Source organism: Scomber japonicus, chromosome 7, assembly GCF_027409825.1.
Source record: "Scomber japonicus isolate fScoJap1 chromosome 7, fScoJap1.pri, whole genome shotgun sequence".
NCBI classification, from domain to species: domain Eukaryota; kingdom Metazoa; phylum Chordata; class Actinopteri; order Scombriformes; family Scombridae; genus Scomber; species Scomber japonicus.
In genome coordinates this window covers 27,339,244-27,352,947 of record NC_070584.1, presented here as the reverse complement: position 1 = coordinate 27,352,947, position 13,704 = coordinate 27,339,244, and the positions used below count along the sequence as shown (strand labels likewise).

At 41.6% G+C, this 13,704-nt stretch overlaps 1 protein-coding gene across 1 annotated transcript in view; it reads right to left on the bottom strand.

Annotated features, from left to right (window-relative positions):
• Window positions 1–13,704, bottom strand: part of LOC128362404 (disks large homolog 1-like) — a 110,656-nt gene that overhangs the window by 56,435 nt on the left and 40,517 nt on the right. The gene's annotated exons all lie outside the window — the stretch shown is intronic.

Genomic DNA, 13,704 nt, shown 5'->3' with positions numbered 1-13,704 from the left:
AGATAAGTTTACAAGTCTGTTTTTTTCTGTCTCTATCGAAGTGTCTAGTGTGTCTGTCAGTCTTGAGATCAATTCCTCCTCGACTGTTTTTAAGGCAGATGATTTAGATTTAAGGACATTTAAGGAGCTGCGATTACTATAGGTCATCCACAAGCCCACATCCAAGGAAACACAAGCAGTACAAAATGAATCACAATGATAACAACAGGGCAAAAGCAATTATTTTCATTAGAGCTTCAAAAGCTTTTCATCATTTTTCATCATTGCAGCTTCTCAAACTGAATATTTATGTATTATGGATCATTGATTTGACAAAAGAAAAAAGCTGAAGACGTCATTGTAACACCCCTAGCTTGACTCCCCCTGGGGACCCTTGTTGCAGGTCACATACCCTCCCCCCCTTGTTTCCTTTCTACTTCTCCACTATCAGCTATAGATTAAAGGCTCCAAAAGATATCTGTCATTCATTGTTAATGTATCCTTTTGTCTAAAGTAATCAGAAAATAGATTAACATACCAATTACAATTTTCAAGCTGATTTATTCAAATTACGTTCTTTAAAACCTATTATATATAACAAAGGAGATCATCAAATCCACAGATTTAATTTTTTAAATTTTAGTGTGAAAAATTTACTAAAACAAATAACAATATCCAAGTAGCTGCTGTTTCATTTCATTCATTGTTTTTGCTCTAAGTGACACAAGGAAATAATTCCACCATACAACCACTAATCCAAACTGTATCTTGAGCTCTTTCATTTGTAACTAGAGTCTTCCTCATTAAAGCCTGCTCCACAGCCACTCCACTGCTCGCTCAAGAAATTTAGCACAGAATACTTTTTTATTTTACAGCCATATTAAAGATCCATCATGTCATGGTACAACTTTTCCTGGATGGTCTGTTACACTCTTAACCTTACCCGTGGCAAGCTCCCTACTCCTTAAACCACCGGTAGTGTGATATGTTCATCTGTGTAACAAGATGCAACAGACTTAAATTTCATTAAACTGTAATTTTAATTAAGAAACAAAACACCCGCGAGGAGGCACAATGAATACAGGTCAAGTAAGTTTTGTATCATCTGTACAACTCCCCCAATAGCTCCCCCAATTAAAATTATACACTAATGGTAATTGCAACACTACTAATATCAATCTGCCTGGCAATATCATAGAAGCAGACATCATCGCTGTAAGGTAAAAATGTGACTCTGCAGCAGCAATAATATGTAAATCACATCACCATCACATTTCCTTTTGTATGCAGTTATGAAGTTAACATGTGGCAACAGTGAGTAGGTCAAGCCTTCAGTAGTGTCAAACCATTCCATACTAATTACAGCAGAATAGATGGAGCTGTCATTATGTTGTGTTCAGCCTCATTAGTCATTGGTCATATTAAGTGATTGCTCGTGGTCAGCTGCGTTGATTATATCAGCATAGACAGAGAACAGGCTGGAGGTGGGAGACTGACAGAGAGGGAGGAGAGAGTGTGTGTATTGACATGTATGCGTGTGTGTGTGTGTGTGTGTGTGTGTGTGGGAGAGAGAGCTCATATGCAAGCTTCATCCCACACACAGAAGGTGACGCAACACCTAACACATTGTGGAGCACCACACATCTAATGCACTACTCACTGCTACAACACAATGCATATATGTGTGTATGTTTGTGTGTGTGTGTGTGTGTGTGTGTGTGTGTGTTTCTGTGTGTGAGAGTGAGCACACGAACAAGAGAGTATGTTAAGCCTTTAAGGTTTTACACACTCATCTTCTCTTTTTCTTTCTCTCTAACTCACACACACTCACACACATGCCACGCTCTGCTCGGTGATCAGCATAGCAGCATCACCATGACAACAGCTGATGCTGCCTGCAATGTTGGCCAGCATCAGAGGAGGAGCTCAGCGGTTTCCATGGGCAACGGTGGTCCAGGTTGTAAACATTTGCATTAGCTGCACCCTCTGTGACATCACCACCAAACTATCAGCAATGTAGTGTCAGGACCTCTTGTTCAGTTTTAGGAAATTATTAATTAATTTCAAAGGAACTAAATGAACATTGTTACACAACAAATGTTCACTTCATGATTACAAGCATCACACAACAAGTATGTTCACATGTAACAGCTGATCAGGATCAACCTAAGACAGCTGTACACATCAGTCACAGTGCCCTGAGGGTCTCCAACAAGTCTGAACACGTTAATGTTTCCAAGTCATTGCTTTTAACCTTCAAGTTGTTCAAATATTTATTCCCATATGATGTGAGGCAAAAGCAGAGCAGCAGAGGAACACTAAACAAGAATGAGCATCAACATCAGTTCTATGGTGTACAGACAGAATTTTTTTTTAAAAAGCTTCCTTATATACACATTTTACCTCTTGTACCATCCTTCTGAGGCTCTCAGAGCTGTTCATGACTTCAGAAAAACAAGTATTGTTTTATTCTTTGTCCCAAATTTGCTTGTTTACACAGTCATAGCATATACTCCTTCCCTTCACTCCTCACTCAATCTCTGAAGCACTGCTCCATTTCTGTGTGGCAATGATGTATAGTTTGTGAGTGCGCAAAGAAAGATAGTGGGAGGTGAAAATTTGCAGTTATGGTGTGAAGATTCACAAAAATACAACTCTTTCTTCAGCTTATTACATGCTGCCTACGCAAGAACAGACACGATATATAAACATAATGAGCCATAAACTGTTGAAATGAAGTTTTATAGTGTAGAGGTAAAGGTTGGTATAGTATTTAACTCTTGACAAACGCACCTAAATATGGTGTTTGTTACCTATCGCACTGCAGTGATACCACAGAACAGATCTAAAAAGCAGGACAAAGAGAAGCCTACACATTCACAGAGGTATCCCACGAGGCGCGTGGAGAGTGGAAAGTTTCCTTGGGCAGCAGAAAGATAATGAGCCACTCTCTACAGGAGCGGGGTGTATGTTGGGGAGAGTAGGTTGAACTTCGCTGTACAAACCCACTTCGCAGTATGGGTTGAGAGTGTTAATGACACGGCTCCCACACGTTCTCCGTTTTAAAAATGACCAGTGTATAAATTCAATTTCCCGACCTCTTTCTGGCAAAAACTGCAAATTTGTTACTCACAGTTTTGCACCTTTTGACATGTGCTGAATGTGCTCCGAGGTACAAAGGTGAATCGTAAGGGCTTTTAACAAACCTTCCTCTGTATGTTACATTTTTACTTTGCTTTCTGTGGAAATAGTGAAGTGGTAAAGCCAAAATGAAAACTGAAATGCTATTCAGTGTTTATTCTTACAGAAACATCCGGTGGATTTATAATGTTTACTTATTTATGTATTATCCTGATAAAATGACCGATCAATTGACAAGTAATATGAGTATATCATCTGACTTGATTTGTGCTCTTTATGTTGACTGATGGTTTACTATCTATAGGAGTAATATACTTGATATATTCCTTATTCCCTACTTAGGGCTAATAGGCTATCAGATTTCTCTCATACTCATAATCAATCCCTCATTCTCTCCTTCAGTGTCTCTGTATCTATCCCTCCATCTGTCCATCCCTCTTTGCACCCATTTCCTGTGACCACTAAACACCTCTTTAAGGCTTTTAGAGCTCTTTCAGGAGAGCCAGGATGACTTTCATACCTCTGCTTTACCGCTCATCAATTATACACAAACAGGGACGGGAGGTTTGGGGGAGAGGGAGAGAGGGCCGCTGTTTGAGCCTACAACAAAAACAATGGGTAGGAGTGGGGTTAACCATTTAACTGTGATTACTGAGATTACTATACTCTGCTGAGGATACAGTATGAGCTCTAAAACACATGAATAAGACATGACAAACACTTTGCTAAGCTGCACAGTTCCTCAGGCAACATTAATTCTGCATTTAGCTTTTAGCAGACACAGAAAATGGTACAAAATCACTTTGCATAATATGTTGTGCTCTAAATGGAAATAATCAAACTCTGATGCTGCTTAACATGTCCGATAATCTAAAATCAACAATGGAGCCATCGAAACAGACAGATTGACTGGTGGGCTAATAGCACAAAGTGTCAATATCATCATTGCCAGAAAGTAAGAGTTATTGCAATAAAATGCTGTCCAGAGAGATAAAGTACTTTGTGTGTGTGCGTATAGTAATGTGTGTGTGTTTAGGTATAATGGCCTATCAGTCATGCAGTAAGTGCCCTTGACAGGAAAATGGCAACACCTTGGGAAAACACAGGCCAATATGATTACTGAAAAGGGGGGGGGTTAACTTTTTCCATGGGCTGAGCTGTAAATCTGCAGACAACTTTAAAAGTGCTGCGGAGTCGAAACACTGTGAGTGGCGCCCCATCCATTCAGGAGATTCAGATCAATAAAGTGGGCTTGGATGCAATACAGACAGCATTGCATTCGTCATCAATAGTTTAAAAAAGGAAATACATCATAATGATGTAATTCAAACAACTGAGTAGCCGTAACAAAGTATTATCAAAAATGCTCAGTCTTTGAAAGCAGCGTGACGATGTTGTTACAAGTCTGTCTGTTCTAAAATATTTGTGAAGGTTTTAGGGAGCCAGTGTCTCAGAGTGTGAAAATTACACTGAAAATGGACTGCACTTTTTAGAATCTGAGTCATGTATGTGATAAAATGAACAGAATATTGTGTTCAAAGATTGCATCTGATTCATTCCTTGGAAAGTTGCTCATGGGTCCATACACCAAAACCCTCATGCATGCACATTAGAGTCCTTCTACAACAGGCCGTGTTGAGAGTGTCCATTTGAGACTTCCTCTGGCCAAGCTGGCTGACTTCCTGTTTGGCTCCCCGCACACATGAATGGAATAGAATGATTTAATCATATTATTATCTCTTCTAGACTTCCCAAATGTTATTGCAACAGATAAATCATTGTGTGATAATAAAAGGAGTCCTTTTGGGCTGTCTTGGCTGTGATGCTCAGAAAAATGCATTCACCATTTAACAACTGCTTCTTTTCCATCCAATGCATACAGGGAAAACGTTTTGAGGCCAGTGTGTGCATCAAATGATGCTGGCTGTTACAATGCAGACTGTGGCCACTATGCCAAAAGCCCAGCGCTGTTTCTTGGGACTTGACGCAAATGAAATCACAAATGCAAACTCTCAGCAAAAGCACACAAATGTGTGACCGAATTATTCTTGAATTTTCGCTGACCAGAGCCTTGAGAAGAAATTGAGCTGAAGCAGGACGAATACATTGTTAGCAGGAATCCTGTATCAGCCGCTGGAGTTGGGGTGGGACTCAATAATGGCCAGTCACATCATCTCACAGCAGCAGGTTCCTAATGGGCCAAAACTTCAGGGCAGCTTGTCCTCTGAGGAAACAGTTCCTTTTCACAGAGGTGTAAAGTGCAAGGCACAGCATCATAAATATACAGACATCATCTAATATTAATATGCAAGACCCCAAACATTCTTCCAAGAGCAGAAGACGCACATTTTAAATGCACATTAAAAAGTGATTAACATGAAACATGCCCACATTAAAGGGATTTATGTTTTCTCTGTGCAATGCTGAGTGCTTGTTTTTTGGGACGAAAAGGTGCTACTGATTATGTCAGACTTTTTAATCTAAGAATCAGAAAAGATAAAGGGCACTATGAAGAATTATTGGAATTTGGGTAATGCAAATAATCATGGTCAACAGAATCAATTTTTATAACATTATGGAAGTGGAGAGTGGAAGTGGATAGGTGTCTCGTAAGAGGCCTAAGAACTTAAAACTGTTAGCTGCAGACAGTAGCTGCAGCATCTATGAACATCAGAGGGGCTCCATGTAAAAATCCTCATATCTGTGTAGCATTCCTTCCTGATTGGCTCTTTCATGGGATGGGAGCATTTGCTTTGGTTGTTGGTTAACCTATTCATGCAACTTGCAGGTGTCATGACTCTAGTTGGCTGACATCGACAACAATGTTATTTACAAGTGAACACTGTGCTTCCTGAAAATTGGTGTAATTGGTGTTTTAGCTTTTATTTGACCACCCACGTAGGCTATGGACACATTCTCATTTAAATAAAGCTTCACGTTGCATTATTATGGAATAATATTTGTAATAGTGCCATCTCTGCACTTGTCCAAGAATGTGTAAAGTGGTGATATAAAGAACAGCTAACTAAACTTAACAGTTGCCTGGGTTTATACTTGACATAAGGGGTTAACAGCAGTCCCATCATAGTTACCTATAGTAAGGCATCATAGCCTGGCATCACATTTCACCTGCCACAGCACTAGACAGATGTATCCCTCATGATCAGGTCACATAGTGAAAAATGATACTCCTCACATTGATCATGTGTACATTCATCTAATTGCTTTGAGACATACAATAAAGTGATGAAGGGTTACAGACATAGTTATATAAATGAGGTCATATTGAGGTAACTTCACTATTACAGAGTGACCATTGTGGTGAGCAGAAGGTCTGCAGTGTTAGGGCCTTGTGCATTGTGTGTTATAGAAAAGGAGAAGACTACTGAGCCCTTCTTAAAACATCCTTAAGGCTGTCTTTACTTTTAACATTAGACACAGTCCATGCTAACCATTCACAATTCTTATGGTTTCCACTTGATAGCTAAATAAGCGCAGTAGCCTCAACATGTAGTTAAAGGTGAGGAAGTGCACACGAGCTGTGGTGCAGCATCATTTGCTACATGAACAGGCTCCAGGGCTGTTCTGTAATCCATTAACACAGAACTGTATATCTTCTTAAGGCAGTAAAGCAACCTGATTTTCAGATTCTATTTAAAATGAGCTGTAAATTATTTATTATCATGTATCTTTATAATGTAATAAAAGGACCCTGGTGACAGTGACTCCTCTCTCATCAGGTGAACAACACACCTTCTCATCTCATGGTGAAATTTTGATTTCAATGTGCCTTAAGCAGCTAGTGCCATTAGACTGCTCAGCTAAATGATGGCTTTACCATGGCAACACACCAGCTCTCTGGGTCTCATACACTAAACCAGTTCTCATTTCCATGACAACATTATCAAAAATCTCAACCACAAACATGGAGCTGCGTCAGCTTCCATTTAAATCCCGCCTGCCTCACTGTTTTGGCTAAGAAACTGAAACTAGAGAGTGTCTTGCTAATGTAATGACCGGCCCCATGTGTACACACACACACACACACACACACTAAGACAACAACAAAAACCCAGCTTAAGTAACATGCTTCCCACCGTGATCCCCTACCACCCCTCAAGCATACTGCACACACACACACACACACACACAGCCTGTGACGTGTGTGTGATACCTGGCTAGCAGTGATACAGTCGGTGAAGGCGCTCCTCCTGGAGAAGAACGTAAGGAGCTGCTGCCAGCGAGAGGAGGACGTAGAGGGGGAGGAGGAGGCGGGAGAGGAGTTGGAAGGGGAGGAGGTGTGGGGAGGTGCCAGCTCCTCCGAGGAGCCACGCTTGGGTCCCATCTTCTGTTTGACTCCCAGGCCCCCCCCTTGACCTCCGGAAGCCCCGCCTACCCGCACGCTGCGGGGGTACAAGGTGTTGTTGCCGAAAATATAGTTCATGGTCTCTGATGTCTGTTCTTCCTTTAGACAGACAAGATAGAGTTCATGTTGGAGCGCTTCTCCACTGCTTCATCTTCCAGTTTCTCTCTTCTGTTGCTTCGTTCTCTCTTTCAGTCTCTCAAGATCTGAAGGTGTTGTCAAATAAACAGTTCAACTCTTCCCTGTCTTCTTTCACCAGTTGCAGCTGAAGATTAGGTTGCTATTACTGATATTTTCAGCTTCTCCTCCTCAATTCCTATTTGTAATGATCTCGTTCCCTTTTCTCTTCTTCAGCTCCCTCAGGATAGAGAGAGCAGCTGGCAGATGGAGAGATGATGATGATGATGAGGAGCTGGAGGAGGAGGTAGAAAGTGCGGGGCAGGTAGACAGAGTCTTCTCAGAGTTGGAGCATCAGTCCATCCGTCAGGGTCTTTGTACATCCATCTGCCCATCAGTCCATCTGCCCGTCTGTTTTGTTGTCCATCCATTTGTCCATCATCCCATCTTCTCTCTAGCCAGGAGAAATCTCCAATATCCACATATCTGTAAAATCCCCCAAAAAATCCTCTTCTCTCTAACTCCTTCCTCTCCTTCACAGAGAGGACAGAGTGAGGGGCGTGGGCCAGGCAATGGCAGGATATGAGAATTGATTATTTAAGAGAGTTCACTCTTTCTCTCTCTTTCTCACCTCTTCCTCCCTCCCTCCCTCCTCCTCCTCCTCCTCCTCTCTGAGTGATAGTCCAAGGAGATGACCAGTCAATCTCCCCCTCAGTCACTATGTGTTCTCCCATTAAATATGGAAGGAAGAAGGGAGGGATGGACGGGTGGGAGAATGGATGAAGGGAGGGAGGTGGAAGGATGCAGGCGAGGAGGAGAGCATCTGAAGTAGATGGATGGTTGGAGGAATCATTCTGCAACTCTTCTGCAACTCTTTGTGCTTCTCCTCCCCTCCCTCCTTTATCTCTGATGTCGCTCCAAGTCTCACTCTCTCTTCTCGTCTCTCTCTCAGTACATTATTCAGTCTCTCTCTGTGTCTCTCTCTCTATCTACCCTTACACACCCTCTCTCTCTTTCTCTCTCTCTCTCTCTCTCTCTTTCTCTGCCTGTCTTTCAGCAAATTGTCTTTTCCCGTCTTTTATTGGAGCTGCAACCCGACGCTTCTCTCTCCCTCACTGTCAGATATCATTACTGGTAGAAGCCACGCCCCTACAACCCAGCCAGCCAATGACATAATACAACCCGCCCTACTCCAAATACACATACACACCCTGAAACACGCATGCACGCACAAACATTTGCAATGATGCCTGTTGCAGATCGAGGAAGAGACAAGGTAGAAAACAGCTGAGTGCCACAGAAGAACACACTCAATGCTAGCCTGTGGTTAGATAGATAATGAGATAAGTCTCTGTGTGTGTGTGTGTGTGTGTGTGTGTGTGTGTGTGTGTGTGTGTGTGTGGTGGTGAGTGGAGGGGAGCAAGAGTGAAATAAGAAAGATGTTCACCCATTGACATCAATTGATATAGAAGCACAGCACCAGCAGGTCTTCTTCTAATGTGTGTACATGCGTGCACTAGTTGATCGGGTCGTTGTTTATACATGTGTGTATTTGCGTGTGTGTGTGTGTGCGCGCAGAAGAGAGATCTTCTCCTGAGGCTGTTTCCAGACACTGCAGCACCCAGCTCTCCCACACACTCTCACTCACTCGCTCCCTCTCTCTCACGCAGACACACGCACACACGCACACACACACACACACACACACACACACACACACACACACATACAGACAAACACACACACAAGCACACAGAAATACAGGCATAGAGCATGATTCCAGAATGGAAAACAACAGGCTGTTGCTGGGCACCAACTGAGATAAAAAGAAAAGAGAGAAGACAAGGGGATAGGAGAGGAGAGGAAAGGAGAGGAGAGGAGAGGAGAGGAGAGGAGAGAAGAGAAGAGGAGAGGAGAGGAGAGGAGAAAAGTAGACGACCAACCAGAGCAGCAGCAAGCACCCTCACAGCACCCTCAAAACATGGCAGAAAGGCCTAGAAGCTTTCTGCTAGAAGCTTTAAGGCAAAACCTAAATTAGCTTTGTAACTTGCTTCATCAGGTATGTAACTCAGACTGACCTTATCTGCACTCTTCAGCTCTCTAATCTGAGCCATTTCCTGTGGTATTCTCAAGAGTCTTGGGTGCACAGTTAGCCATTGCTAACGAAACAGCTATCGTATCCTCCCTGAGGATTTAGCCACAGGTGGAGCGGGACCCCTGTCACAGCTTCTTCCTGTGTTTCCTTGGGAACCGTATCTATGGCAACAGTTTTGCAGAGTCCTGAAATACACCTGGTACTGGCTGACTAATGTGTTGTTTTCCTAGATGTCACTGTGATTTCTTATGCTCCTTATTAACCTTCTGAGAAGATATCTGCCTCGTGTGTGATAACAGAGTGGGTGAGAGTGACTGAGGATTTTTTAAAAAGGAGCTTCCCCCTGAATCTGGCTTGACTCATCACGACTCCGGAAGAGGCCCGTGTGCGACAACATTATACAATTATACTATACTCAATAGTCCTACTTCACAAAGTTCCTTTTAAATTCTCATTTTCACTTCATATTATAACTTTATTTATAAAGCACCTTTTAAAAACAGAGTCTACAAAATGCTTTGACAGAATAAGCAAAGACATACAACACAGAGAGCAGTAAATTAGGATTTCATGACATTCATTTTTTGTTCTGCAAAGCTCTGACCTACAAGACACAAGACAAAGAACGCCGTATTTATGTAAAGCTGTATTTCTACCATATTTGCAATAAATATATGACTGAAAAACTGCAATATTAATGAATTTGAGAGCTGATATCAGACATTTACATGTGGCTAAACACCAGAAACAGAACCCATGATCAAATAAAACATACATTGAATTATTTATTGTCAGATGTTGGATTCAACCCTCTTGTTAAACCAACTCCATCTGAAACAGTACATATCCAGAGTTAAAACTATATGGTTGCAGTGCACTACACTGATGCAACCAGAGCTTCAAGCACCACCCACAGCCAGTAAGAATAGACACATCCATTATACTGTGCTCAGTCCTAACACACAACACACAGAGAAGCTATCATCGCAGCTAGCATAAATTACAACTGGCACAAAAACATTAGCATCTGCCAGTCACCCTCTACTGTCAGTCTGTCTGCAGTTAGCCACGTTGACAAAAAGTACAACCCACAGACATGTGAGCTGACACATCAACTCAGTGACACACTGGCCGTATCACAACCAGCCCCACCTTTGTGTGCCTCTTTCTCTTTCACGTTTTTCTCTCGCGCTCTCTCTCTCTCTCTCTCTCTCCCTCTCTCCTCTCTCTCTCTCTCTCTCTCTCTCTCTCTCTCTCTCTCTCTCTCTCTCCAGTCAAATGTCAGAGCCAGTGAATGCCAGCTTTATTAATATTTCAGGACCAATTAAATAAAAGCACACATCATGCATGTTTAATGTCTGACTGCTGAGTAAGCCAACTTTGCCTTTCCATCCGCTACAGGTAGGCCAGGCTAGTGATAAATAGCCTAGCATACACATACTACTTTTTTTTAACAAATGATTTGCTCCTTCTCCTGTCCTGGCTGTGGGCCCACCAGGTCTGACCCACAAACTATTTTGGAGGCTGGCTATAGGCAGTCTGACCCTGTAGGCACGGTAACCCACTAACAACCCAACTGTGTATGTTTGGCTGTAATCTAACCTGGACTGTTGTCTGTAGAAAAATGACTCCAAACAAGCACATTTTGAACATTGGTGGCAAATTAAAAACTGAAACATAATCTTGTATTTTTTGTTGCTGTCACATTATGTTAGCTTATCTTTAACTTCTACCACGACTCTCAGTAAAACTGCAATAAATATTATGCTTTTTTACTGTTGACAGCCATAGTTATAAGCACTGTAAGCAGATGCCACCCAGATCTATACTGCCATCTATGGTTCCTAACCAGTTTGGCTCCCTCCCAGCCTTTCCATTAGTTCCCTTTTAGATTCTGCTGAGGTACATTTTGTATAGCTCACATGGTAAACACGGAGCATATAGAAAGAGACATATAGCCCTGGGAGGTTGTTCCTTGTCTTCCTGGCTATAAAGCACAGTTTATTTCATACATCACACTCATTTTGCTTTCAGCATAAACAACAAAGAACATAAAGTAATGGAAGCACAACACAAAGAAACACCCACAAAATGTCATAATTAATATAGGCATCAGCTTTTGTTTTCGAATCTAGTATCAGAGTACACACTAACATGTTCACAGGGGCGTACGGTACATTAAACCACTATTGATTAATGCTGATCATTGTTCCATGTCACACATCTCCTGAGTGACAATACCAAGTATATAAGAATATTTCTTGCTCAGTTATCTTGTCGGTTGATGACATTTCACTCTACTTGATGGCTCAGCACCAACACAGACGAGGTGAAACAGCAGGCCAGGTGCAACTAGATAGCTTGCCAACATGCAGAAAATGCAATATTTTAACTCTAAATAAATAATAATAGATAAACATTTATGTTTATAAACATTTATGTTACATAAGCTTCTCAGTGACGTCAAGCTTGGTCCATGCTGTTCTGTAAAGACTTTATCGCACTGGGTGTCTGTCAAGGCAGAGCCAAACCGCAACTGCAATGGTTTATCAAAGCGTCTGGATGCTATTTCTTTCTTGCATATTTGCTGTACAGTCACTGGTTTGATTGCACATTCAGCCCGGTGCTCCTCCACACTGAGGCAGAAATCACTTGACACCTGTTAAACTCCAAGTCCTGCATATATAAAGGTCTTACTTAGATTTGTATTACTGCATCAGCAGGACGGGGGCGGGATTCATTGGGGAGGAGTTATTTGGCTGACTGACAGGATGATTAACATCCAGCAACAAATCTGCCTGCTGTCTCTGTGTCTGTCTGCCTGTAATTCTCTCTTTATCCCATCTCTTGCCGCTCCCTGGTCCTCTCTGTTTTTCCTTCCTTCCTAATTATCTGTGTTAGTTTAATGACTAAGAGCCACTAAGGTCTCTGAGTGGTCTATGTGTCTCTTACTGGTTGTGTGCTATACAGAAAGAGCAAGTGACTTTTTACTTTTCTTCAGTAAATATCAATTCTGTCAGTGAAGTTATTTAAAGATAGTCAATTACACTGCTGCACCACAGGCTCCATTTGCTCTCCAGTCAAACTGTCTAACAGGTTTGTCAATACTGATAACAATGAAGTCTACTATTCCCTTTATTGCCCTCCTGTCTATGCTGATGATTCACATTCATTCAGCCATCAATGCCTGCAATCAAACACTTAGATACATTCTGCTCACTCAGATTTTGTGGAGGTGCTGCACACAAAAGCTCTTTGGCTTCTGCTGCCTCCTGCAGTTTAGAAACTGCAACTACATCTAACCTGAGAAAAGATGACATACTGTAGGAACCTCTCAGCTCTCTTTCCACACTCATGCACTCTCTTTCTAATGAACATTCTCCATACAGAAGACTCAGAAGCAAAAGTAACAGCTATTATGTGACCGTCAGTAAAACGCTGGGTGAAAGGCTTTATGGTGGGGCCCAAAATCAATTATCTCTTTTTGGGCTTTTGCTTTACTGAGTAGCAAGTGAAGATTACACACGTCTATTCCTTGTGTTATCCTCCACATCACACCCATGTCAGACCATGTGTACAGTACAAAAGTCACAAAAAGTCACACAAACATATCAATAATATTGGCATGCTCTGAATTAGCATCATCCACAGAACCAAAACCGCATACAAGAGCATTAAAGCAGTATTTTGGTTCTGACTTTAGGAGATGAAATATTCATGTTAAATTATTTAAATAAAAGCACAGAGTGAGCATGCAGCAGAGCTGATCTCTTAAAGGTGCAACATGTAGCATTTTTTAAGGTCAGCATAATCTTCGTAAAATGAATGAGGATCTTGGGTATAATTATCATAAACATAATTATATAATTTGGTATTGTTTCTCTAGATTAAATCATATAGTTTCCTAAAGTATCACATACTTGTCCCATCCCCCCCTGCTGTCTCCTCTTCAGATATGCTGCTTGTCTGTAAGAATATAAATAATCTTTTTTTTTTCTTTCAGAGAGCT